Below are 19,992 nucleotides of genomic sequence, written 5' to 3' on the forward strand. Positions count from 1 at the left end.
ATACCTGCACTGCTTTACCTGCTATGCCACAGCACTGACCCTATAGGTTGATTTTTGATATAACTTTAGGCCTGGGTCTACCTGTCTTTGCACTGTGTGGAGGCCCTTTCTCTTCCTTTGGAAATTGGTCTGGCTTTGTGACTTGCTTTGGCTGGTAGAGTGGGGGTGATCCTGTGAGACTGCCTGCCCTGCCCGTGCAGGAGGTTGAGAGGGCATGGTGCACCATGCCTCCTGGGAGGGACCCTGCAGCCTGGCTGCTGGCAGGGGGCGGGAGCCCCAGGCACGTTTCCACCCACCCCCGCCAATCAGGTAAACTGCTCCTGGGTGTGGCCCAGGCCCATCAGGAAAGCTACCATAGCCTATATGACCTTCAAGCTGATTGGAGAAACATAGCAGCGCCAATATCAGCTCTATCCTACAGAATTAGTGTTGCCCTGAATTAGCTGCACCCCTTCTGCCTGCCCCTTAATAGCTTATGCTTGATTGTTAATAATTGGACATGTTCACCGAAACTTGTCTTTGGTGCTTCTTGCCAAAAAGTGCTGTCACCCCACTCATGCTGACTGCGTGGGGATGAGCCCGCATCAGAGACCTTGTGTGTCTTTGATTCCTTTCTCTTTCTTTTTATTTTGATGTCATTTTATTTTATTAACTTATTTTTTAAAATTATTTATTTATTTGACAGGTAGAGTTATAGACAGTGAGAGAGAGAGAGAGAGAGAGAGAGAGAGAGAAAGGTCTTCCCTCCGTTGGTTCACCCCCTAAATGGCTGCTACGGCCGACGCTGCGCTGATCCGAAGCCAGGAGCCAGGTGCTTCCTCCTGGTCTCCAACGCAGGTGCAGGAGCCCAAGCACCTGGGCCATCCTCTACTGCCCTCCTGGGCCACAGCAGAGAGCTGGACTGGAAGAGGTGCAACCGGGACCAGAACCCGGCGCCTGTATGGGATGCCGGTGCTGCAGGCGGAGGATTAACCAAGTAAGCCACGGTTTTTAAAAACTTTACCTATGCTATTTTTATTTGGCTTTGACTTTTTTTTTTACCCAGAAATCTTTTATTTAAGGTATACAAACTTTAAGCATTTCATATGTACAACTTTAGGAACATAGTGATTCTGCCCATCTATTCCCATTCTTATTTTTTACTAATATCAATTTGCAATTAACTTTATATACAGAAGATTAATTGTATACTAAGTAAGGACTTCAACAAATAGCATGAAAAAAAAAAAAAACTGTTCCTGAACAGTAAAGACAAGGACTGTCTAAAGTCATTGTATCTCAAAGTGTTAATTTCACTTCTATAGATTACCTTTTAGGTGCTCATTAGTTACCACAGGTCAGGGAAAACATACTGTAATTGTCCTTTTGGGACTGGCTTATTTCACTAAGTAACATGTTTGCCAGTTGCATGCATTTTGTTGTGAATGACAGGATTTCATTTTTTAAAAAATCACTGTGTAGTATTCCATGGTTTACATATCCCATAATTTCTTTATGCAGTCTTTAGTTGACTGGCATTTGAGTTGATTCATATCTTAACTATTGTGAATTGAGCTGCAATAGACATGGGGGTACAGATTACTCTTTCATATGCTGATTACATTTCCTTTGGGTAAATTCCCAGGATGGAATGGCTGGGTCATATGGTGGGTCTATATTCAGATTTCTGAGGTATCTTGATACTGTCTTCCACAGTGGCTGTACCAGTTTACTTTCCCACCAACAGTGGATTAGGGTACCTTTTTCCCCATATCGGCGCCAGCATTTGTAGTTTGTTGATTTCTGTATGAAAGCCATTCTAACTGTGGTGAGGTGAAACCTCATTGTGGTTTTGATTTGCATTTCCCTGGTGGCTAGTGATCCTGAGCATATTTTCATGTGTCTGTTGGCCATTTGGATTTCCTCTTTTGAAAAATGTCTGTAAAGTTCTTTGCCCATTTCTTCAATGGGTTGTTTGTTTTGTTGTTGAGTTTCTTGATCTCTTTATATATTCTGGATATTAATCCTTTATCAGTTGCATATTTTGCAAATAATTTCTCCCATTCTGACAGTTGCCTCTTCACTTTCCTGAGTGTTTCTTTTGCAGTGCAGAAGCTTCTCAATTTGATGTAATCCCATTTGTCAGTTTTGGCTTTGACTGCCTGTGCCTCTGTGGTCTTTTCTAAGAAGTCTTTGCCTATGCCAATGTCTTGCAGGGTTTCCCCAATGTTCTCTAACAATTTGCTAGCATCCAGTCATAGATTTAGGTCTTTAATCCATTTTGAGTAGATCTTTTTGTAAGGTGTAATGTAGGGATCTTGATTCATATTTCCACATGTTTAGATACAGTTTTCCTGGCACAATTTGTTGAAGAGACTGTCCTTGCTCCAGGGATTGGTTTTAGCTCCTTTGACAAAGATAAGTTAGCTGTAGATGCGTGGGTTGATTTCTGGAGTACTATTCTGTTCCATTGGTCTATCCATTTGTTTTTGTGCCAGTTCCAGGTTGTTTTTTTTTTTTTTTCTTTTTTTTTGACAGGCAGAGTGGACAGTGAGAGAGAGAGAGAAAAAGGTCTTCCTTTTGCCGTTGGTTCACCCTTCAATGGCCGCCGTGGCCGGCACGCTGCGGCTGGCGCACCGCGCTGATCTGATGGCAGGAGCCAGGTGCTTCTCCTGGTCTCCCATGGGGTGCAGGGCCCAAGCACTTGGGCCATCCTCCACTGCACTCCCTGGCCACAGCAGAGAGCTGGCCTGGAAGAGGGGCAACCGGGACAGAATCCGGTGCCCCAACCAGGGCTAGAACCCGGTGTGCCGGCGCCGCAAGGCAGAGGATTAGCCTAGTGAGCCGCGGCACCGGCCCCAGGTTGTTTTGATTACCAGGTTGTTTATAACTGCCCTGTAGTATGTCTTGAAATCTGGTATTGTGATGCCTCCGGCTTTGTTTTTGTTTTATAAGATTGCTTTAGCTACTTGGGGTCTTTTGTGTTTCCATATGAATTTCAGCATCATTTTTTTCTATATTGGAGAAGAATGTTCTTGGTATTTTGATTGACATCACATTGAATCTGTAAATTGCTTTTGGTAGTACGAACATTTTGATACTATTGATTCTTCTATTCCATGAACATGAACAATTTTTGCATTTTTGTGTCTTCTTCTATTTCTTTCTTTAGATTTCCAGGTGTATATTGAATAGCAATGGTGAGAGTGGGCATCCTTGTCTGGTTATAGATCTTAGTTAGAGTGCTTTCAACTTTTCCCCATTCAGTATGATGCTGGCTGTGGGTTTGTCATAATCTGTTTTGATTGTGTTGAGTAATGTTCCTTCTATATTAAGTTTTCATCATGGAAGGGTGTTGTATTTTATCAAATGTTTTCTCTGTATGTATCTATGAGATAATCAAATATGATTTTTGTTCTTCAGTTTGTTAATGTGATGTGTCACACTGACTGATTGATTTGTGAATGTGAATGGCCCCCAATATCTGTCTTTTATCATTTATCTACGTATCAGTTATCGCCATCATCATTATCTGTCTGTATATCTATATATCTATCAATCATCACCATCTTATATTATCTATCTTCTGTCTGTAATCTGTCATCTATCTATTGTCTATCTATTTACCTATCTCTTTTTTTCTTTTTAAAGGAGGGTGAGGAGGCTGGGCTACCTTTTTTTTTTCTTTAAAGATTTCTTTATTTATTATTTGAAAGGCAGAATTACAGAGACTCAGGAATAGGGGCTTCTGTCCTCTGGTTAACTCCTCAAATGGCTGCAATGGCTTGGGTGGGTTTCTGGAGCCAAAAGCCTGGAGCTTCTTCTAGGTCTTCCACAAGGTCGCAGGAGCCCAAGAACTTGGGCCGTCTTCTACTGCTTTCCCTGGCCATAGGAGAGAGCTGGATCAAAAGTGGAGCAGCCAGGACTTGAACTGGTGCCCATATGGAATGCCCACTGCAGGTGGTGGCTTTACCCATTACACCACAGCACCAGCTGCTTATCTATCTGTCTCAATCATCTGACAATGAGACGAAAGAACGTGCATGACAATGATCATGATCTGACTTTCATGACAATGATCAGTAGGAGAGAACTGACTCTTTGGGAAAGGGAGAGGATATTGGAAGAGGTACACCACAGCTTCTGATGTGTGTGTAATATTTATTTTCCTAAACTTGGTGGTGTTTTCTTTTATGTATCTGAATATTTTTCAATGAAGCTAAAATAAAGTGAGGTATTTAGGAGTAGTGGAGTTGGGCAGAATGTGCAGGGAACCCCTGGCACCAAGTTGGAGTCAACTTGGCTTATTCTGGGACCACATTCCACCATGGCCTTTCTCATAGGTGTGCAGAGTTGCTACCCAGAGCCAAGTAAAGCAAGAGCACATGAAACTGTGAACTTGGTCCATTACTTATAGCCAAATGAACCTACGCTGAGCATGTACTGTGTGCTGTGTCCCTTGTGGTGGGGGTGTACAGCTGTGTTTACCTTGTTCTTGTAAGACCTGAGGAGGGAACTCTTGAGAAATGGAGAGAAGTGAAAAAAGGAAGATAGAGCTTTTTGTTTACCATTCCTGCTTCAACCAAATCATGTCCACTTTAATCTCCTATATATTCTCATTGGGAGATGGCTTTCCAGCATGGGAATGGACTAGTGTGATGGGTTAGGGCCTGTAGTCCCAACTTGTGGGTGGAAGGGGTCAGTCTCTTCTCAAAGATTCTAAAGGCATCCCCATTCCCCAGGCCTCGAAGTGGGGGCACGTATGCTCCACCCCCTTGATGTGCAATAGGACAGAGCATTCAAGCCACAACCAGAGAGGAAAGGCCAATGGCGGCCTTACCGGCACACACCTATAGGTTCACCTTTTCCCAGGTCTGGAACTTACAGAAAATTCTCATTAGGAGAGGCCTCCAAGCCCCCCAGCAACACCTGGGGAAAGTCTACTGCACAAGGCAATGCTGCATGTAGTGTTACTTACACCTGGGAACTCAGCAGGACTGCCTAGGAGACCCAGGGCAGTGAGACCATCTCACTGAGCTCTCATTTGCTCACGTATGTCTACAAGTTCCTGGAGACCCTTTGTGATAAAAGTCAATTGAGTCTATTTTCTTCATGAAGGATATAAAATCTTGCTTCTTCAGTCATTCAACAAATGTCTTTTGGGTCCCTCCTGTGTGCCAGCAATTGTGCCAGTATCTGAGGCTAGGCAGGAAAACTCATGAGGCCCTATCCTTATTGGCAGCCCACTCTAGTCAGGTGTGTGAAGCAGACTGAAGGAAAACAAACAGATGAGCAGTCAGTCCTACCTGTCCACAGCTTCCATATTCCCAGATGCAGCCAGCGACAGATTGCAAATACTCGAAAGCAAATTGATTATTATTAAGACTTATTTTCTTGTTATTATTCCCTAACCCATACAATCTAACAAGTATTTGCATAGCATTTACATAGCATTAAGTATTTCATGAGTAATCTCGAGATAATTTAAGTATACAGGAGGAGGTGCATGGTTATGTGCAAGCATTACATCATTTTATATAAGGAACATGAGCCTCTGTGGATTTTGGTTTCCTTGGGGTCGGAGGGGAAGTGTCCTGGGACCAGCAAGTTAGACGTGGAGGAAATGGAAGCAGTGTCGATGAAGATTTTCTGGAGAGGTCTCATCGAAGAGTAAGAGCGGCTGGTGTACACCACAGCAGCTTTTGGGCTGGAGTTTAGGCAGCACGGGGCTTCCAGTTCTGGCTCCACACTCCATATGGGCCTGTGGTGTTCAGAATTTGGAAAATGTGACTTGTTGCCATGTAGGTTTTATCACTGTAGTGTTTAAGCTCTGAGCATTTGCAGATGAAAGTTAAGCGAAGTTACTGCAGCACACGGGACCCATCTGAAGGAAGGAATGGCTGCTCCAGGGTGGAAGGCGGTACTGTGGACAAATAGCCATACTGGGCACAAACATTCTGTGGTGGTGAAGGAGCAATGTTTTTCTTTTGGAAAACACTCACAAGGGGCAGGTGTTGGCCCAGTGGTTGAGATATCTGTGTCCCATATCAAAATACTTGGGTTGTGTAACTCACTCAAGCCGCCTGCTAATGCAGACCCTGGGATGCAAGAGATGATGGCTCAAGTATGCGGGTTCCTGACACCTATGTGTGAAACCTTGATTGAGTTCCTGGCTCCTGGCTCTGAGCTGGCCCAGTCCAAGCTGTTGTGGATATTCGAGCAGTGAACAAGCAGATGGGAGCTCTGTCTGTCTCTGCCATTCTCTCTCTCTGCTTTTCAAATAAATAAATAAATAAATAAGTAAAACAAATAGGAATAACTTTCAAAAGTTGCTGTGATAAGAATACAATGTTGGGGGGCCGGCGCCGCGGCTCACTAGGCTAATCCTCAGCCTTGCGGTGCCGGCACCCTGGGTTCTAGTCCCGGTCGGGGTGCCGGATTCTGTCCCGGTTGCCCCTCTTCCAGGCCAGCTCTCTGCTGTGGCCAGGGAGTGCAGTGGAGGATGGCCCAAGTCCTTGGGCCCTGCACCCCATGGGAGACCAGGATAAGTACCTGGCTCCTGCCATCGGATCAGCGCGGTGCGCCGGCTGCAGCGCACCAGCCGCGCGGCGGCCATTGAAGGGTGAACCAACGGCAAAGGAAGACCTTTCTCTCTGCCTCTCTCTCACTGTCCACTCTGCCTGTCCAAAAAAAAAAAAAAAAAAAAATTAATAGAATTCAGTGTTGGGGGCCGATGTTTTGGTGTAATGGGTAAAGCCACTGCCTGTAGTGCCGGCATCCCATATGGGTGCCGGTTTGAGTCTTGGCTGCTCCACTTCTGATCTGGCTCTCTGCTATGACCTGGGAGAACAGTAGAAGATGGCCCAAGTTCTTGGACTCTTGCACTCAAGCGGAAAACCTGGAAGAAGTTTCTGGCTCCTAGGTTCGGATTGGTGCAGCTCTGGCTTTTGCAGCCATTTGGGGAGTGAACCAGCAGATGGAAGACTTCTTTCTCTCCGCTTCTGATTCTCTATAACTCTGCTTTTCAAATAAATAAATCTTTTTTTAGACTTTATTTATTTGAGAGGTAGAGTTACAGACAGGGAGAGGGAGATACAGAGAGAAAGGTCTTCCTTCCATTGGTTCACTCTCCAAATGGCTGCAACTGCTGGAGCTGCACCAACCTGAAGCCAGGAGCCAGGTGCTTCTTCCTGGTCTTCTATGTGAGTACAGATGTCCAAGCACTTGGGCCATCCTCCACTACCTTCCCAGGCCACCGCAGAGAGCTGGACTGGAAGAGGAGCATCTGGGACTCGAACCGGCGCCCATATGGGATGCTGGTGCTGCAGGTGGAGGATTAACCTACTGCGCCATGGCACTGGCCACATAAATAAATCTTAAAAAAAAAAAAAAAAGAAATTTACTTGGTTAGTGATTTATTTGAGAATAAATTCTTGGTTCTCTTGATTATTTATAATTATTTATATTAGAGTTCTAAAAACAATTTCAAAATAAAGTTTGTTTTTCTTTCCAAGACTTATAAAAAAGATCTTAAAAAAAAGGAATTCAGTGTTAACACTGAGTTACATTTTTTTTCCTTCAAAATGTAGGTTTCTTATTTTCTTTCTCTTTTAAAAAATTTAATTTTAAATTCCTGAGTCATAAGTAATAGCTGCACATTTTAAAAAAAAGATTGATTTATTTATTTGAAAGTCAGATTTACAAAGGAAGAGAAGGAGAGGCAGAGAGAGAGAGGTCTTCCCTCTGCTGGTTCACTCCCCAGTTGGCTGCAACTGCTGGAGCAGCGCTGATCTGATGCCAGGAGCCAGGAGCTTCCTTCGGGTTTTCCCAACGTGGGTGCAGGAGCCCAAGCACTTGGGCTGTAATGTGCTGCTTTCCCAGGCCATGGCAGAGAGCTGGATGGAAAGTGAAGCAGCTGGGACTGGAATCAGCACCCATACTGGATGCCGGCACTGCAGATGGTGGCTTTACCTGTTACGCCCCAGTGCTGGCCCCGAGTTCCATGTTTTTAAGAGGTCCTATGCAGCATTTTAACTCATATACACAGAATAAACTGCCCACACCAGGTATGTTGCCTTTCATTTCCTTATCTTTTCTTTGTGTTTGGAGCCCAGTCAATACTCTGTTCCAGTTCTTGGTACAGAATATTATATGCATCATCTTGAGCCACAGTCACTTCATGGTGCTGAAAAATCCCAGAACCTGCTACATTTACCCTACTGCGCTTTGGTATCCTGCATCCAATCTCTCTCCTCCCTCTTCCCTCACCATCCTTCCCAGCTTCTAGTATTCACTATTTTAAATTCAGGTTGAAAAAATAATAGACATGAAAATTTTTTTCAAAGATTTATTTTATTTATTTGTAAGACAGAGTTACAGAGAGAGGTAAGAGACACACAGAGAGGTCTTCCATCCGCTGGTTCACTCCCCAGATGGCCACAACGCCCGGAGCTGTGCCAATCTGAAGCCAGGAGCCAGGAGCTTCTTATGGGTTTCCCACGTGGGTGCAGGGGCTTGAAGACTTGGGCCATCTTCTATTGCTATCCCAGGCCACAGCAGAGAGCCGATAGGAAGTGGAGCAGCCGGGACTAGAACCAGTACCCATATGGGATGCCGGCGCTTCAGGCCAGGGCTTTAACCCATTGTGCCACACTGCTGGCCCCAACATAAAATTATTTTTAAATTCCCACAAATGAGAGAAAACATGCAGTATTTATCTTTCTGTGTTTGGCTTATTTCACTCAATATGATGATCTCCAGTTCTATCCATTTTGCTGTAAATGTCAGAATTTCATGGCAGGATAGTACTCCATTGTTTATAAAGACTGCATTTTCTTTATCTGTTCTTCCACTGTGGGATACCTAGGTTGATTCCATGTCTTGGCTATTGAGAGTTCAGGTATTTCTTTCATATGCCCATTTCATTTCCTTCAGATACAGACCCAGAAATGGGTAGCTGGGTGCTATGGTTGGTCTAGTTTTAGTTATTTGAGAAACCTCCATACTGTTCCCCATGAAGGCTATACTAATTTGCATTCTCATCAACAGCATGTAAGCATTTAGTTTTTTCCACATCCTCACTGGCATTGATTATTTTTTGTCTATTTGTAATAGCCCTTCTGACTGGAATGAGCTGCTCCCTCATTGTGGTTTAGATTTGCATTCTCTAATGGCAAGAGCTGGTGAACATTTCTTTAATGTATTTATTGGCTATTCATATTTCTTCTTCTGAGAAATGTCTGTTTAGATTCTTTGCCTATTTCTTAACTAGATTCATTTTTATTTTATTGCTGAGGTTTTTGAGTTCCTTGTATATTCTGGATATTAATCCTTTGCCAGATGAATAGTTTGCAAATATTTTCTCCTATTGCTTTCATTGTCCCTTCATTCTGCTGATTGTTTGCTTTGCTGTGCAGAATCTTCTTGGTTTGATATAATCTCATTTGTCTATTTTTGCTTTTGTTGCTTGCATTTTTGTGGTCTTATCCAATAGGTCATTGTTAATGCCAATGTCTTCAAGTGTTTCCTTTAATTTTTTTCTTTTAATATAGTTTCAGGTCTCATATTTTGGTCTTTCATCTATTTTGATTTTTGTATAGGGTGAGAGGTATGTGGTGGGCTTTTTGTCAATCTTTTGCATGTGGATACTCAGTTTTCCTAACACTGTGTATTGAAGAGACTCTTTTTTTTTAAAAGATTTATTTATTTATTTATTTGACAGGCAGAGTTAGACAGCGAGAGAGAGAGACAGAAAGGTCTTCCTTCCATTGGTTCACCCCCTAAATGGCCTCCGCGGCCAACGCTGCACCGATCCGAAGCCAGGATCCTCCTGGTCTCCCATGCGGGTGCAGGGCCCACGCACTTGGGCCATCCTCCACTGCCTTCCCGGGCCACAGCAGAGAGCTGGACTGGAAGAGGAGCAACCAGGACAGAACCTGGTGCCCATATGGGATGCCAGCGCCTCAGGCGGAGGATTAACCAAGTGAGCCACGACGCAGGGCCCGAAGAGACTTTTTTCTCTGGAACATGTTTTTAGCTTCTTTGTCAAAGATAAGTTGGCTACAGATTGTGGATTCATTTTTGGGGATTCTGTTCTGTTTCCTGAGTATTTTTATGCCAGTACTAAACTGTATGGTTATAATATCTCTATAGTACATCTTGAAATCTAATACTGTGATGCTTCCAGTTTTGTTCTTTTTGTTCAAGATTGCTTTGGCCCTACCTGGTCTGTTGATTTTGAATGCTGATTTTGAATCCTGCAGCTTCACTGAATTTATCCATATTAATAGTCTCATAGTGAAGTCTTTCAGTGTCTCTCTATAAAATCATGCCATATGCAAACAGGGATATTTCGATTTCTTCCTTCCCATTTGGATTCCTTTTCATTCCTTCTCTTACATAATGGCTCTGGCTAAAATTTCCAGGACTATTTTGAACAAGAGCTGTGAGAATGGACATCCTTATCTGCTTGCAGATCTTAAAGGAAATTCTTTCAGCTTTTTCCCAATCAACATCATGTTGCCTCTGGTTTTGTTATAAATAGCCTTTATTATATACATAGTTTTAAAAGATTTGTTTATTTATTTGAAAGTCAGAGTTACACAGGGAAAGAAGGAAAGGCAGACAGACACACACAGACACAGACACACACACACACACACACACACACAGAGGTCTTCCATCCACTGGTTCACTCTCCAGTTGACTGCAACAGCCGGAGCTGCGTTGATCTGAAGCCAGGAGCCAGGAGCTTCCTCCTGGTCTCCCACGCAGGTGCAGGGGCCCAAGGACTTGAGCCATCTTCTACTGCTTTCCCAGACCACAGCAGAGAGCTGGATTAGAAGTGGAGCAGCTGGGACTAGAACTGGTGCCCATATGGGATGCTGGCACTGCTTTACCTGCTACACCACAGTGCTGGCCTCACCTTTATTATGTCAATATATGTTTCTTCTGTACTTAATTTTTTCAGTTTTTTTTAACTTTTATTTAACAAATATAAATTTCCAATGTACAGCTTTTGGATTACAGTGGCTTTTCCCCCCCGTATAACTTCCCTCTCACCCGCAACCCTCCCATCTCCTGCTCCCTCTCCCATTCCTTTCACATCAAGATTCATTTTCAATTATCTTTATATGCAGAAGATCAATTTAGTATATAGTAAGTAAACAGTTTGCACCCACACAGAAACACAAAGTGTAAAATACTGTTTGAGTACTAGTTATAGCATTAAATCACAATGTACAGCACATTAAGGACAGAGATCCTACATGAGGAGTAAGTGCACAGTGACTCCTATTGTTGACTTAACAAATTGACATTCTTGTTTATGGCATCAGTAATCATCCTAGGCTCTTGTCACGAGTTGCCAAGGCTATGGAAGCCTTTTGAGTTCGCTGACTCTGATCTTATTTAGACAAGGTCATAGTCAAAGTGAAAGTTCTCTCCTCCCTTCAGAGAAAGGTACCTCCTTCTTTGATGGCCCATTCTTTCCACTAGGATCTCACTCGCAGAGATCTTTTATTTATTGAATAAAAGTTAAAAAAAAAGTGCAGTGCTAAAGTCACTCATTGTTCTAATTATTGTGTTCTTTTGGGAGCATCATACTGCCTTTTTTTTTTCATACTTCTTGTGCCCCTACATTAATTTTTACACATCTGGCAGGTTTACTGTTTCTATCCCCTTTTAAAGGGTGGCATTTGTGCCTTGATTTGTGTCTTTTGTCTCAGTTTGGCAGGCTACATCACTTGTGGTATAGTGCTTTGATTTTAGTCCCAGTTGGATGTTGTGGTGTAGGTTTCCTATATCCTCTTTTGCTGTAATGGATGGTACTAGTGGTGATTGTCCAGGACACTCGTGAGACCCAATGAGGCCCATAGTCCCCCAGCCACTGTGCAAAGTTGTAGAACTAGTACTGGTTCCGGGATGAGCAGTGCATATAGACACCCCCCCTCCCCCAATTGCTGCTTGTGCAAGGTCCTGAAGCCTTGAGACTGGTGGGGGGTGGGCAAGGCATGCAGACTCCTGATCACTCTCTATGAAAGGAGATGAAGCTGCAGGACCCAACCTGGTCCTGAGATGGCGGGACTCAGACTCCCAGTCTCTGTCCATGCTGGGGCCTGAAGTCAAAGACCAGATGGTGCCATGAAGGATGGGACATAGAGATTCCTGGCCATTGTCTCTGTGAGGGCCCAAAGTTGTGGGAATTCTCTTGATTCTCATGATTCTGGTCTTGTGGTCAGCCAGTATGCAGTTGCTTACAAGTGAAGTGCAATAAGCCCCCCCCCCCCACCTTTTTTTTTTTAAATTATGTATTTATTTGAAAGGCAGAGTTACAGAGACTCAGATGCAGACACAGAGAGAGAGAGGTCTTCCATCTGTTGGTTCACTCCCCAAATGGCCGCAACGGCCAGAGCTGGGCTTATTTGAAGCTAAGAACCAGGAGCTTCTTTCAGGTTTCCCGTGCGGGTGCATGGGCCCAAGGACTTGGGCCATCTCCTACTGCTTTCCCAGGCCACAGAAGAGAGCTGGATTGGAAGTGGAGCAGCCGAGACTCAAACTGGCATCTATATGGGATGCTGGCACTGCAGGTGGCGGTTTTACTTGCCACACCACAGTGCTGGTCCCTAAGCTTTGCCTTTTACGTAGTCTAATAATTTATGACTTCTTCTCTGGTTCCAAAATGGGAAGTTTTAAAAAATGAAACATAAATAAGGCTGGCGCCGCGGCTCACTAGGCTAATCCTCCGCCTAGCGGCGCCGGCACACCAGGTTCTAGTCCCGGTCGGGGCGCCGGATTCTGTCCCGGTTGCCCCTCTTCCAGGCCAGCTCTCTGCTGTGGCCAGGGAGGGCAGTAGGATGGTCCAAGTGCTTGGGTCACTGCACCCGTGTGGGAGACCAGGAAAAGCACCTGGCTCCTGGCTTCAGATCGGCGCAGCACTGGCCGTGGCCATTTGGGGAGTGAACCAATGGAGGGAAGACCTTTCTCTCTGTCTCTCTCTCACTGTCTATAACTCCATCAAAAAAAGAAACATAAATAATAGAAAATTAATAATTAAGAACTGTGTAGTCTGTTTTCCATTGACATATCTGAAGCAGGAATAGTAAATCTTGCACTGAAGGATGTGCAGTTTGCTTTGAACCTGTGTCAAGGAAGCGACAGCATGTTCATGTGGCTTCAGTGCAAGATTTGTCTGTGTCAGTAGGGAGAGGGCATGAGTGAGGACTGATTTGGGGGCATCAACCCTTCCAAGGCCTCTGTATTCTCTTTTATAAAATGAGGCCTTCAGTCGCTGACTCAAAGGCTTCCGTAGAAAGCATTTTTGGTACTGCTTCTTCCTTGCTGCCGAAGCTTCGTTTTTATGTTCCAGAGAGATGTGTGAAGTAAGCTAGCGGAGAAGCCACCAATGTGGAGGAGGGCGATAAAGTTAGACTGACAGAGCAACGTCAGGCCCTTCTGGGGATGCCAACCGCTCTACATCTGAGGAGGTGGGATTCTCCGATGTTGTTGAAATGCAGATGGTGTTCTTGCAGAAAGTGTGGAACAACATGATCTCAGTGTCAACGTGGATCATGAGCTAAGCTAGCTCAGGACAGTGGTTTCCCTGGGATCCCCAAGTGGGAGCTGAGTTTCTGTGTGTAAGAGCCACTTTCCTGGGGCTGGTGTTGTGAAGGTTAAGCCACTGCCTGCGGTGCCAGCATCTCATATGGGCGCAGGTTCAAGTCCTGACGGCTCCACTTCTGATCCAGTTCCTTGCTAATGGCCTGGGAAAAGCAGAAGAAGATGGCCAAGTGTTTGGGTTCCTGCTACCCATATGGGAGACCTGGATGAAGCTCCTGGCTCCTGGCTTCAGCTTGGCTCAACCTTGTTGTTGTGGTCATCTGGGGAGTGAACCAGCAGATGTAAGATCTCTCACTCTGTCTCTCCCTCTGTCTCTGACTTCAAATAAATGGATAAGTCTTTAAAAACAACCAGGCGCTTTCCTGCCTGTGAGTGGCCAAGTCATGTTTATGAGCCTGTTGGAGTTTCCCTGTGGTCTAACCTAATTCCCATCACTTAGAAAGCAGATGAAGACTATGTGCCAGGGGTTTTGCCTAATTTATTTCAAATGAATAAACATGATTTGTCTAGAGCCAATAAAATGCTTGAACATTTTTGAGGGTGTACAAAATTACAGACCCCTATAATATAATACCAAAAATACACAAGCAATAATTTCCACAGTCCTTCAAAGTCAAGAGGTTCAGAGCAGTCAGCAGGGAGAATTCTCATTTGATAGCCCATTGACGTTTTCTTCCACTGAAGCAATCCTGCAGTGCAGCCTGGGGCAGCCCATGGGAAGGAGGCTGTGAAGGGGCCAGATCATGAGGACTGATTAATGTCTCTTCTGACATCTCATTTTGGGAGCCCAAGCCACACATCTGGTTGAATTTATTTTGTATGTTGTTAGCTTAAGCTTGTGAGAGAACACATGCACAAAGAGGTTGATAAACAATTTTGTCAGTAATTTTTTTTAATTTATGAAGAAAACAGATTGATTTTCAGCTTGAAGTAATTTACTGACACTTTTAAACTCATCAAATGCCAGTGTGGACCTTTTCTATTTGCTGAATAGTCTTTGACTCTGCTGTGTGTCCAGGGGTTAAGCCTGGGCTGGTTCTTGAGCAGAGACCTCCAGGTTCCTGGGTGTGGATGCCCATCACTTGTCAGTGAGTCTCACGGGACTGCTCTGGCTGGGTGCTGGGAGTCCGTGACGGGCCCAGCCTCTTGGGCCCCCTTGTGAGCAATTAGGACTTGCTCTACTGGCTGGTAGGGCTGCAAAAACATTCAGTGCAAATGAGGGATGAAGTACTCCCAGCACTGAACACATGTGTCAGATGTTATGTGATTTAGATCTGTCATTGCTGAACTGGTCAAGCCACTATGGAAGTCAGTCTGGAGATTCCTCAGAAACCTGAATATAACCCTACCATTCGACCCAGCCATCCCACTCCTTGGGATTTACCCAAAGGAATTTAAATTGGCAAACAAAAAAGCGGTCTGCACCCTAATGTTTATTGCAGCACAATTCACAATAGCCAAGACCTGGAACCAACCTAAATGCCCATCAACGGTAGACTGGATAAAGAAATTATGGGATATGTACTCTTTAGAATACTATACCGCAGTAAGAAACAACGAAATCCAGTCATTTGCAACAAAATGGAGGAATTTGGAACACATCATGCTGAGTGAAATAAGCCAGTCCCAAAGGGACAAATACCATATGTTCTCCCTGATCGGTGACAACTGACTGAACACCAAAAAGGAAATCTGTTGAAGTGAAATGGACACTACGAGAAACGGTGACTTGATCAGCATAGCCCTGACTGTTAATGAACAACTTAATACATTATCCCTCTTAGTAGTTTTTTTTGTCTGCTCTACTTAATATGACTGGTTTAATTCTGTAATTAATACACAGTTATTCTTAAGTGTTGAAATTTAACTGAAATGTGATCCCTGTTAAACATAAGAGTGGGAATAAGAGAGGGAAGAGATGTACAATTTGGGACATGCTCAAGCTGACTTGCCCCAAATGGTAGAGTTAGAAACATACCAGGGGACTCCAATTCAATCCCATCAAGGTGGCATGTACCAATGCCATCTCACTAGTCCAAGTGATCAATTTCAGTTCACAATTGATCATAATGAAAGGACTAAGAGTCAAAGGGAGCACATAAACAAGTCTAGTACCTGCTAACACTAACCGATAGAATAAATAAAGGGGAGCGAGATACTCAGCAGACTCATAGAATGGCGGATGTCCTCAACAGCACTCTGGCCTCAGAATCAGCCCTAAAGGCATTTGGATCTGGCTGAAAAGCCCATGAGAGTATTTCAGGCATGGAAAGCCAAAACACTCAGGCAAAAAAAAAAAAAAAAAAAAAAAAAAAAAAACCCACCTAAATGAAAGATCTCCGCGAGTGAGATCCCAGTGGAAAGAACAGGTCTTCAAAGAAGGAGGTACCTTTCTCTGAAGGGAGGAGAGAACCTCCACTTTGACTATGACCTTGTCTAAACAAGATAAGAGTCGGAGAACTCAAGGGGCTTCCATAGCCTTGGAAACTCATGACTGGAGCATGGGGAGATTACTGAGGCCATAAACAAGAATGTCAATTTGTAAAGTCAACAACAGGAGTCACTGTGCACTTACTCCTCATGTAGGATCTCTGTCCTTAGCGTGCTGTACATTGAGACTTAATGCTATAACGAGTACTCAAACAGTATATTTCACTCTGTGTTTCTATGGGGGTGCAAACTGTTGAAATCTTTACTTAATGTATACTAAACTGATCTTCTGTAAAAAAAAAAAAAAAAGAAGAAGAAATTATCAATTCCCAACTTGACTCTCACTGGGATTAAACATGACAATAGGTCTGATCTGATTTCATCATCATTTAAAAAACCATCTATTATTTTTCACTTTATGTTTCTGTGTGGGAGCAAACTGTTGAAATCTTTACTTAATGTATGCTAAACTGATCTTCTGTATATAAAGAGAATTGAAAATGAATCTTGATGTGAATGGAAGGGGAGAGGGAGTGGGAAAGGGGAGGGTTGCGGGTGGGAGGGATGTTGTGGGGGGGAAGCCATTGTAATCCATAAGCTGTACTTTGGAAATTTATATTCATTAAATAAAAGTAAAAAAAAAAAGATCTGTCATTGCTGAAAATGTCGTAAATCTTTGGCGATCCTATCCATCTCTGGTATTAGTTTGGGCTTGTATGTTGCCCTGGATAGAGACCCCAGTGGATTCTGCAAGTTTGAGTGCAAATGAAACTTCCATTTAAAAAACTACATTGTGTACAATCTTCATTACTGACATGATAGACCTAGGACACCTGTCTTTGACTAAATTTCCACCCGGAAGGAACACGACCTCATCCTCACCTTTCCTCCAGCGGTTGTTTCTGCTGACCACATCCCAAAGGGAGTACATGAGGACCAGGGCCTGGGGACCAACTCTTCTCAGCTAGTTAGTGTTTTCTGAGTCAGCCAAGGTGCCTAATCAGTTCCCTTAGATTTCCAGGCGATCCTTTTTCCTTCAGTGTTTGCTCCTGTGCAGGTGCGTCCCTAAACTGCCAGTGTCCTGAGAGGGAGGCCATAGGAACCAGTCTGCCATTCCTGCTGACTGACAGGCAGGGCTAAAGTTATCTTAATGATTGATCACTTGGAAACAATCTTCCCCAGATGATAGCATTTCTGATCCTTGTGATTCGTAGAGGACACTTTCTTAACCTTTTGAGAGTCCTGGTTATTTTTACCAGGAGTACATTCTAACCCAGTGAGTTAGTTGTCTGAATCATTCTCAAAGATCAGAAATGTAGGAACTAACTTACTCCACACCATGCACAAACATGGGATCAGGTTATTGTGATTCCTGGTTAACCCTTTTAATTCTTTTGCTGCCTATGTGGAAACATGTTGGTTTAACTTTTGCATAGTTCCCTTTGGGAAACAATGACTCGTTTTGAGAACTAAATGACTCTTAGCAGGCTGGACACTGTGGAAATGCCACACACTATGAAACTACCACAGCACTTCCACAAAATCCAGGCTGCTAAGAGTTGTTCTGTACAAAACAATTTCCGTATCAGATACTCGCTCCTTAGCAATACCTGTGGATCTCATTAGTGGGAGGTGACCAGGAAACAGCTATCTGCAATAGTCTAGCTGTGCCAGGGAGTAGGAGACAGAGCTATTTGCAGTGAGCCGGCTGTACCGGGAAGCAGACAGCTGTTGTGGAGAGAAAACATAGGGCTGCCCCCATCAGGATGACCAGAGATATGTCCAAGGTACTCTGGAGCTGGAGAGAAGCAGGCCCCACACCTGTGAAGGGTGGGCTGTCCCAAAGGCGAGACTCCAAGGCTATATGCATTGCCTGAGCAGTGGGTAGACAGAGGGTTAAAGAAAGCTCTGGGAGTTACAGTAGTGGCCAGTCAACCAGCATTGGTTACCTTGCCAAGATAGGAGCAGTTTGTCTTCATAGTCCTACCCAGGTAGGACATGAACAGTGTTGCATATATAAAGGTCAAGGGCATGGACATGAACCCTGGCTACAGTAAAGAGGAAGCACAGGACTTTGGGTGAATGTCTGTACTGCTCTGCACTTCTGGCTTAAAACAGAGACAGCGATGTTTCCATTAAGGGGATGCTGTGAGGACTACGTGAGAAAATAGAAGGGGAGTGCTTAGCTATTGATTTCTGAAGTCTAACAAACATTTACATAATAATTGCTGTTTTGCCTGATATGGGAATTATTTTGCACAGAGAAGCTGACTTCTGGATCAGCTGATGGCAAAGAAAGTCATAAGTTGTTACAGAGCATAAAAAATTGTCAAGCAAGCAGTCTGTATTGTTATTAAATATAAAATTGCTCACATCTGTAAAATCATCATCAATAGAGTTCACTTCATCTATCCATGGGTTAGAAAACAGCAGTGACTGTTTGGAATTACAGAAAAACAATGATTCATCAATTTGAGTCTTCAAGCTGCTGGCAAGATGTGCTTCAAATATCTGATTCATGCTGATGAGTCATTTAAAAGACACCTGGAATGACTCAGGGCTTTTGGAACCTGGGCCTCCTTGAGTGGTAGCTTTTCTCACAGTGGCTGCTTCCCATTTCTTCCCTCGTTGGATGCCTGTTCCCTTCCCATGAAGAGGTGGCATCCATTATCCTACCCATCTGAATATGGGCTGACCTGTTACTCCCTTGCCTATAGGACAGATGGAAGGAGAGCTGTCCTGGCCTTTCCCATTAAAATTTTTTTATCTGAAAGTCAGTGAGAGCAGAAAAGAAAGACAGAAAGAACTCCCATCTACTGGTTCATTTCACAAATGCCATAGTGACTGGGACTGGACTGGACCCAAGTTGGGAGCTGAGAATGCAATGTAGATCTTCCATGTGGGTGACAGGGACCCAAGTACTTGAGCCATAATCTGCTGCCTCTCAGGGTGCACAATATGAGGAAGCTGGAATGGAGAATGGAGATGGGACTTGAACTAAGCACTCCAATATGGCAAGTACAGGTCCCAAGGAGTGTTTTAACTGCTATGCCAAATGCCGGTTTGTTTTTTTTTTTTTTGCAATTTACAATGAGAAGAAAGGTGTACATGTACTTTATTTTTTTCCCCAGAAACATTTTATTTAAGGAGTACAAACTTCATGCATTTCATAAATACAACTTTAGGAATATAGTGATTCTTCCCACCATATCCCACCTCCCACCCACACTCCCACCCCTCTTCCTCTTACCTTTCCTATTCCCATTCTTCGTATTTTTAATTTTAGTAAGAACTATTTTCCATTAACTTTATACATGCCAAATGCCTTTAAGACAGCCAGGTCCCTCTTTCCTTCTCTTGGAACACCATGGGGGAAGCTGGCTGCCATGGGGGCAAAGATACATATGCTCTGAGGAAGCCCAAGCTTGCCTCATGCAGAGACCACTTGGAGGCTGCCACACTGCCAGTCCCTATCTGGGTACCAGACACACAGAGTGAACCATCTGGAAAATGCCAGCTGTCATAGCCAAGTAGAGAGGAACTGATGCCCAGCTGCAGGTTGCTGTCTCACCAGCTGACAGCAAGGAACAGAACCCCCAGGTGTCCTGCCTGACTTCCCTATGGTTGGAAAACCACTTGGGTGCTTCCAGCCCTGCTGGGTCTGTCCTTGGCCTGTGGTGTCAGTAGTATGGTACCGGCCATTTGGACTTCAGAAGATGGGATGGTGGTGGGTCAGCCCACAGCACCTGGGCTTCTTATTTTGGGAGCTTTCAAGTATAGACTTAGAATCTGGACTACACCTGCTACAGGAAGAGCATCAAAACCATCATTGTCTCAGGGGTATGGCTGTGGGCCAACCCTTCTGTTAGGCCAGGCCAGTCACATCAGCCATATAGTTCCCCACCCCCCTCTGAATACTAATAACACAAGACACAGGCACAAGACCTGATGTTATCTTTTGGTCTT

Source organism: Oryctolagus cuniculus, chromosome 6, assembly GCF_964237555.1.
Source record: "Oryctolagus cuniculus chromosome 6, mOryCun1.1, whole genome shotgun sequence".
NCBI lineage: Eukaryota > Metazoa > Chordata > Mammalia > Lagomorpha > Leporidae > Oryctolagus > Oryctolagus cuniculus.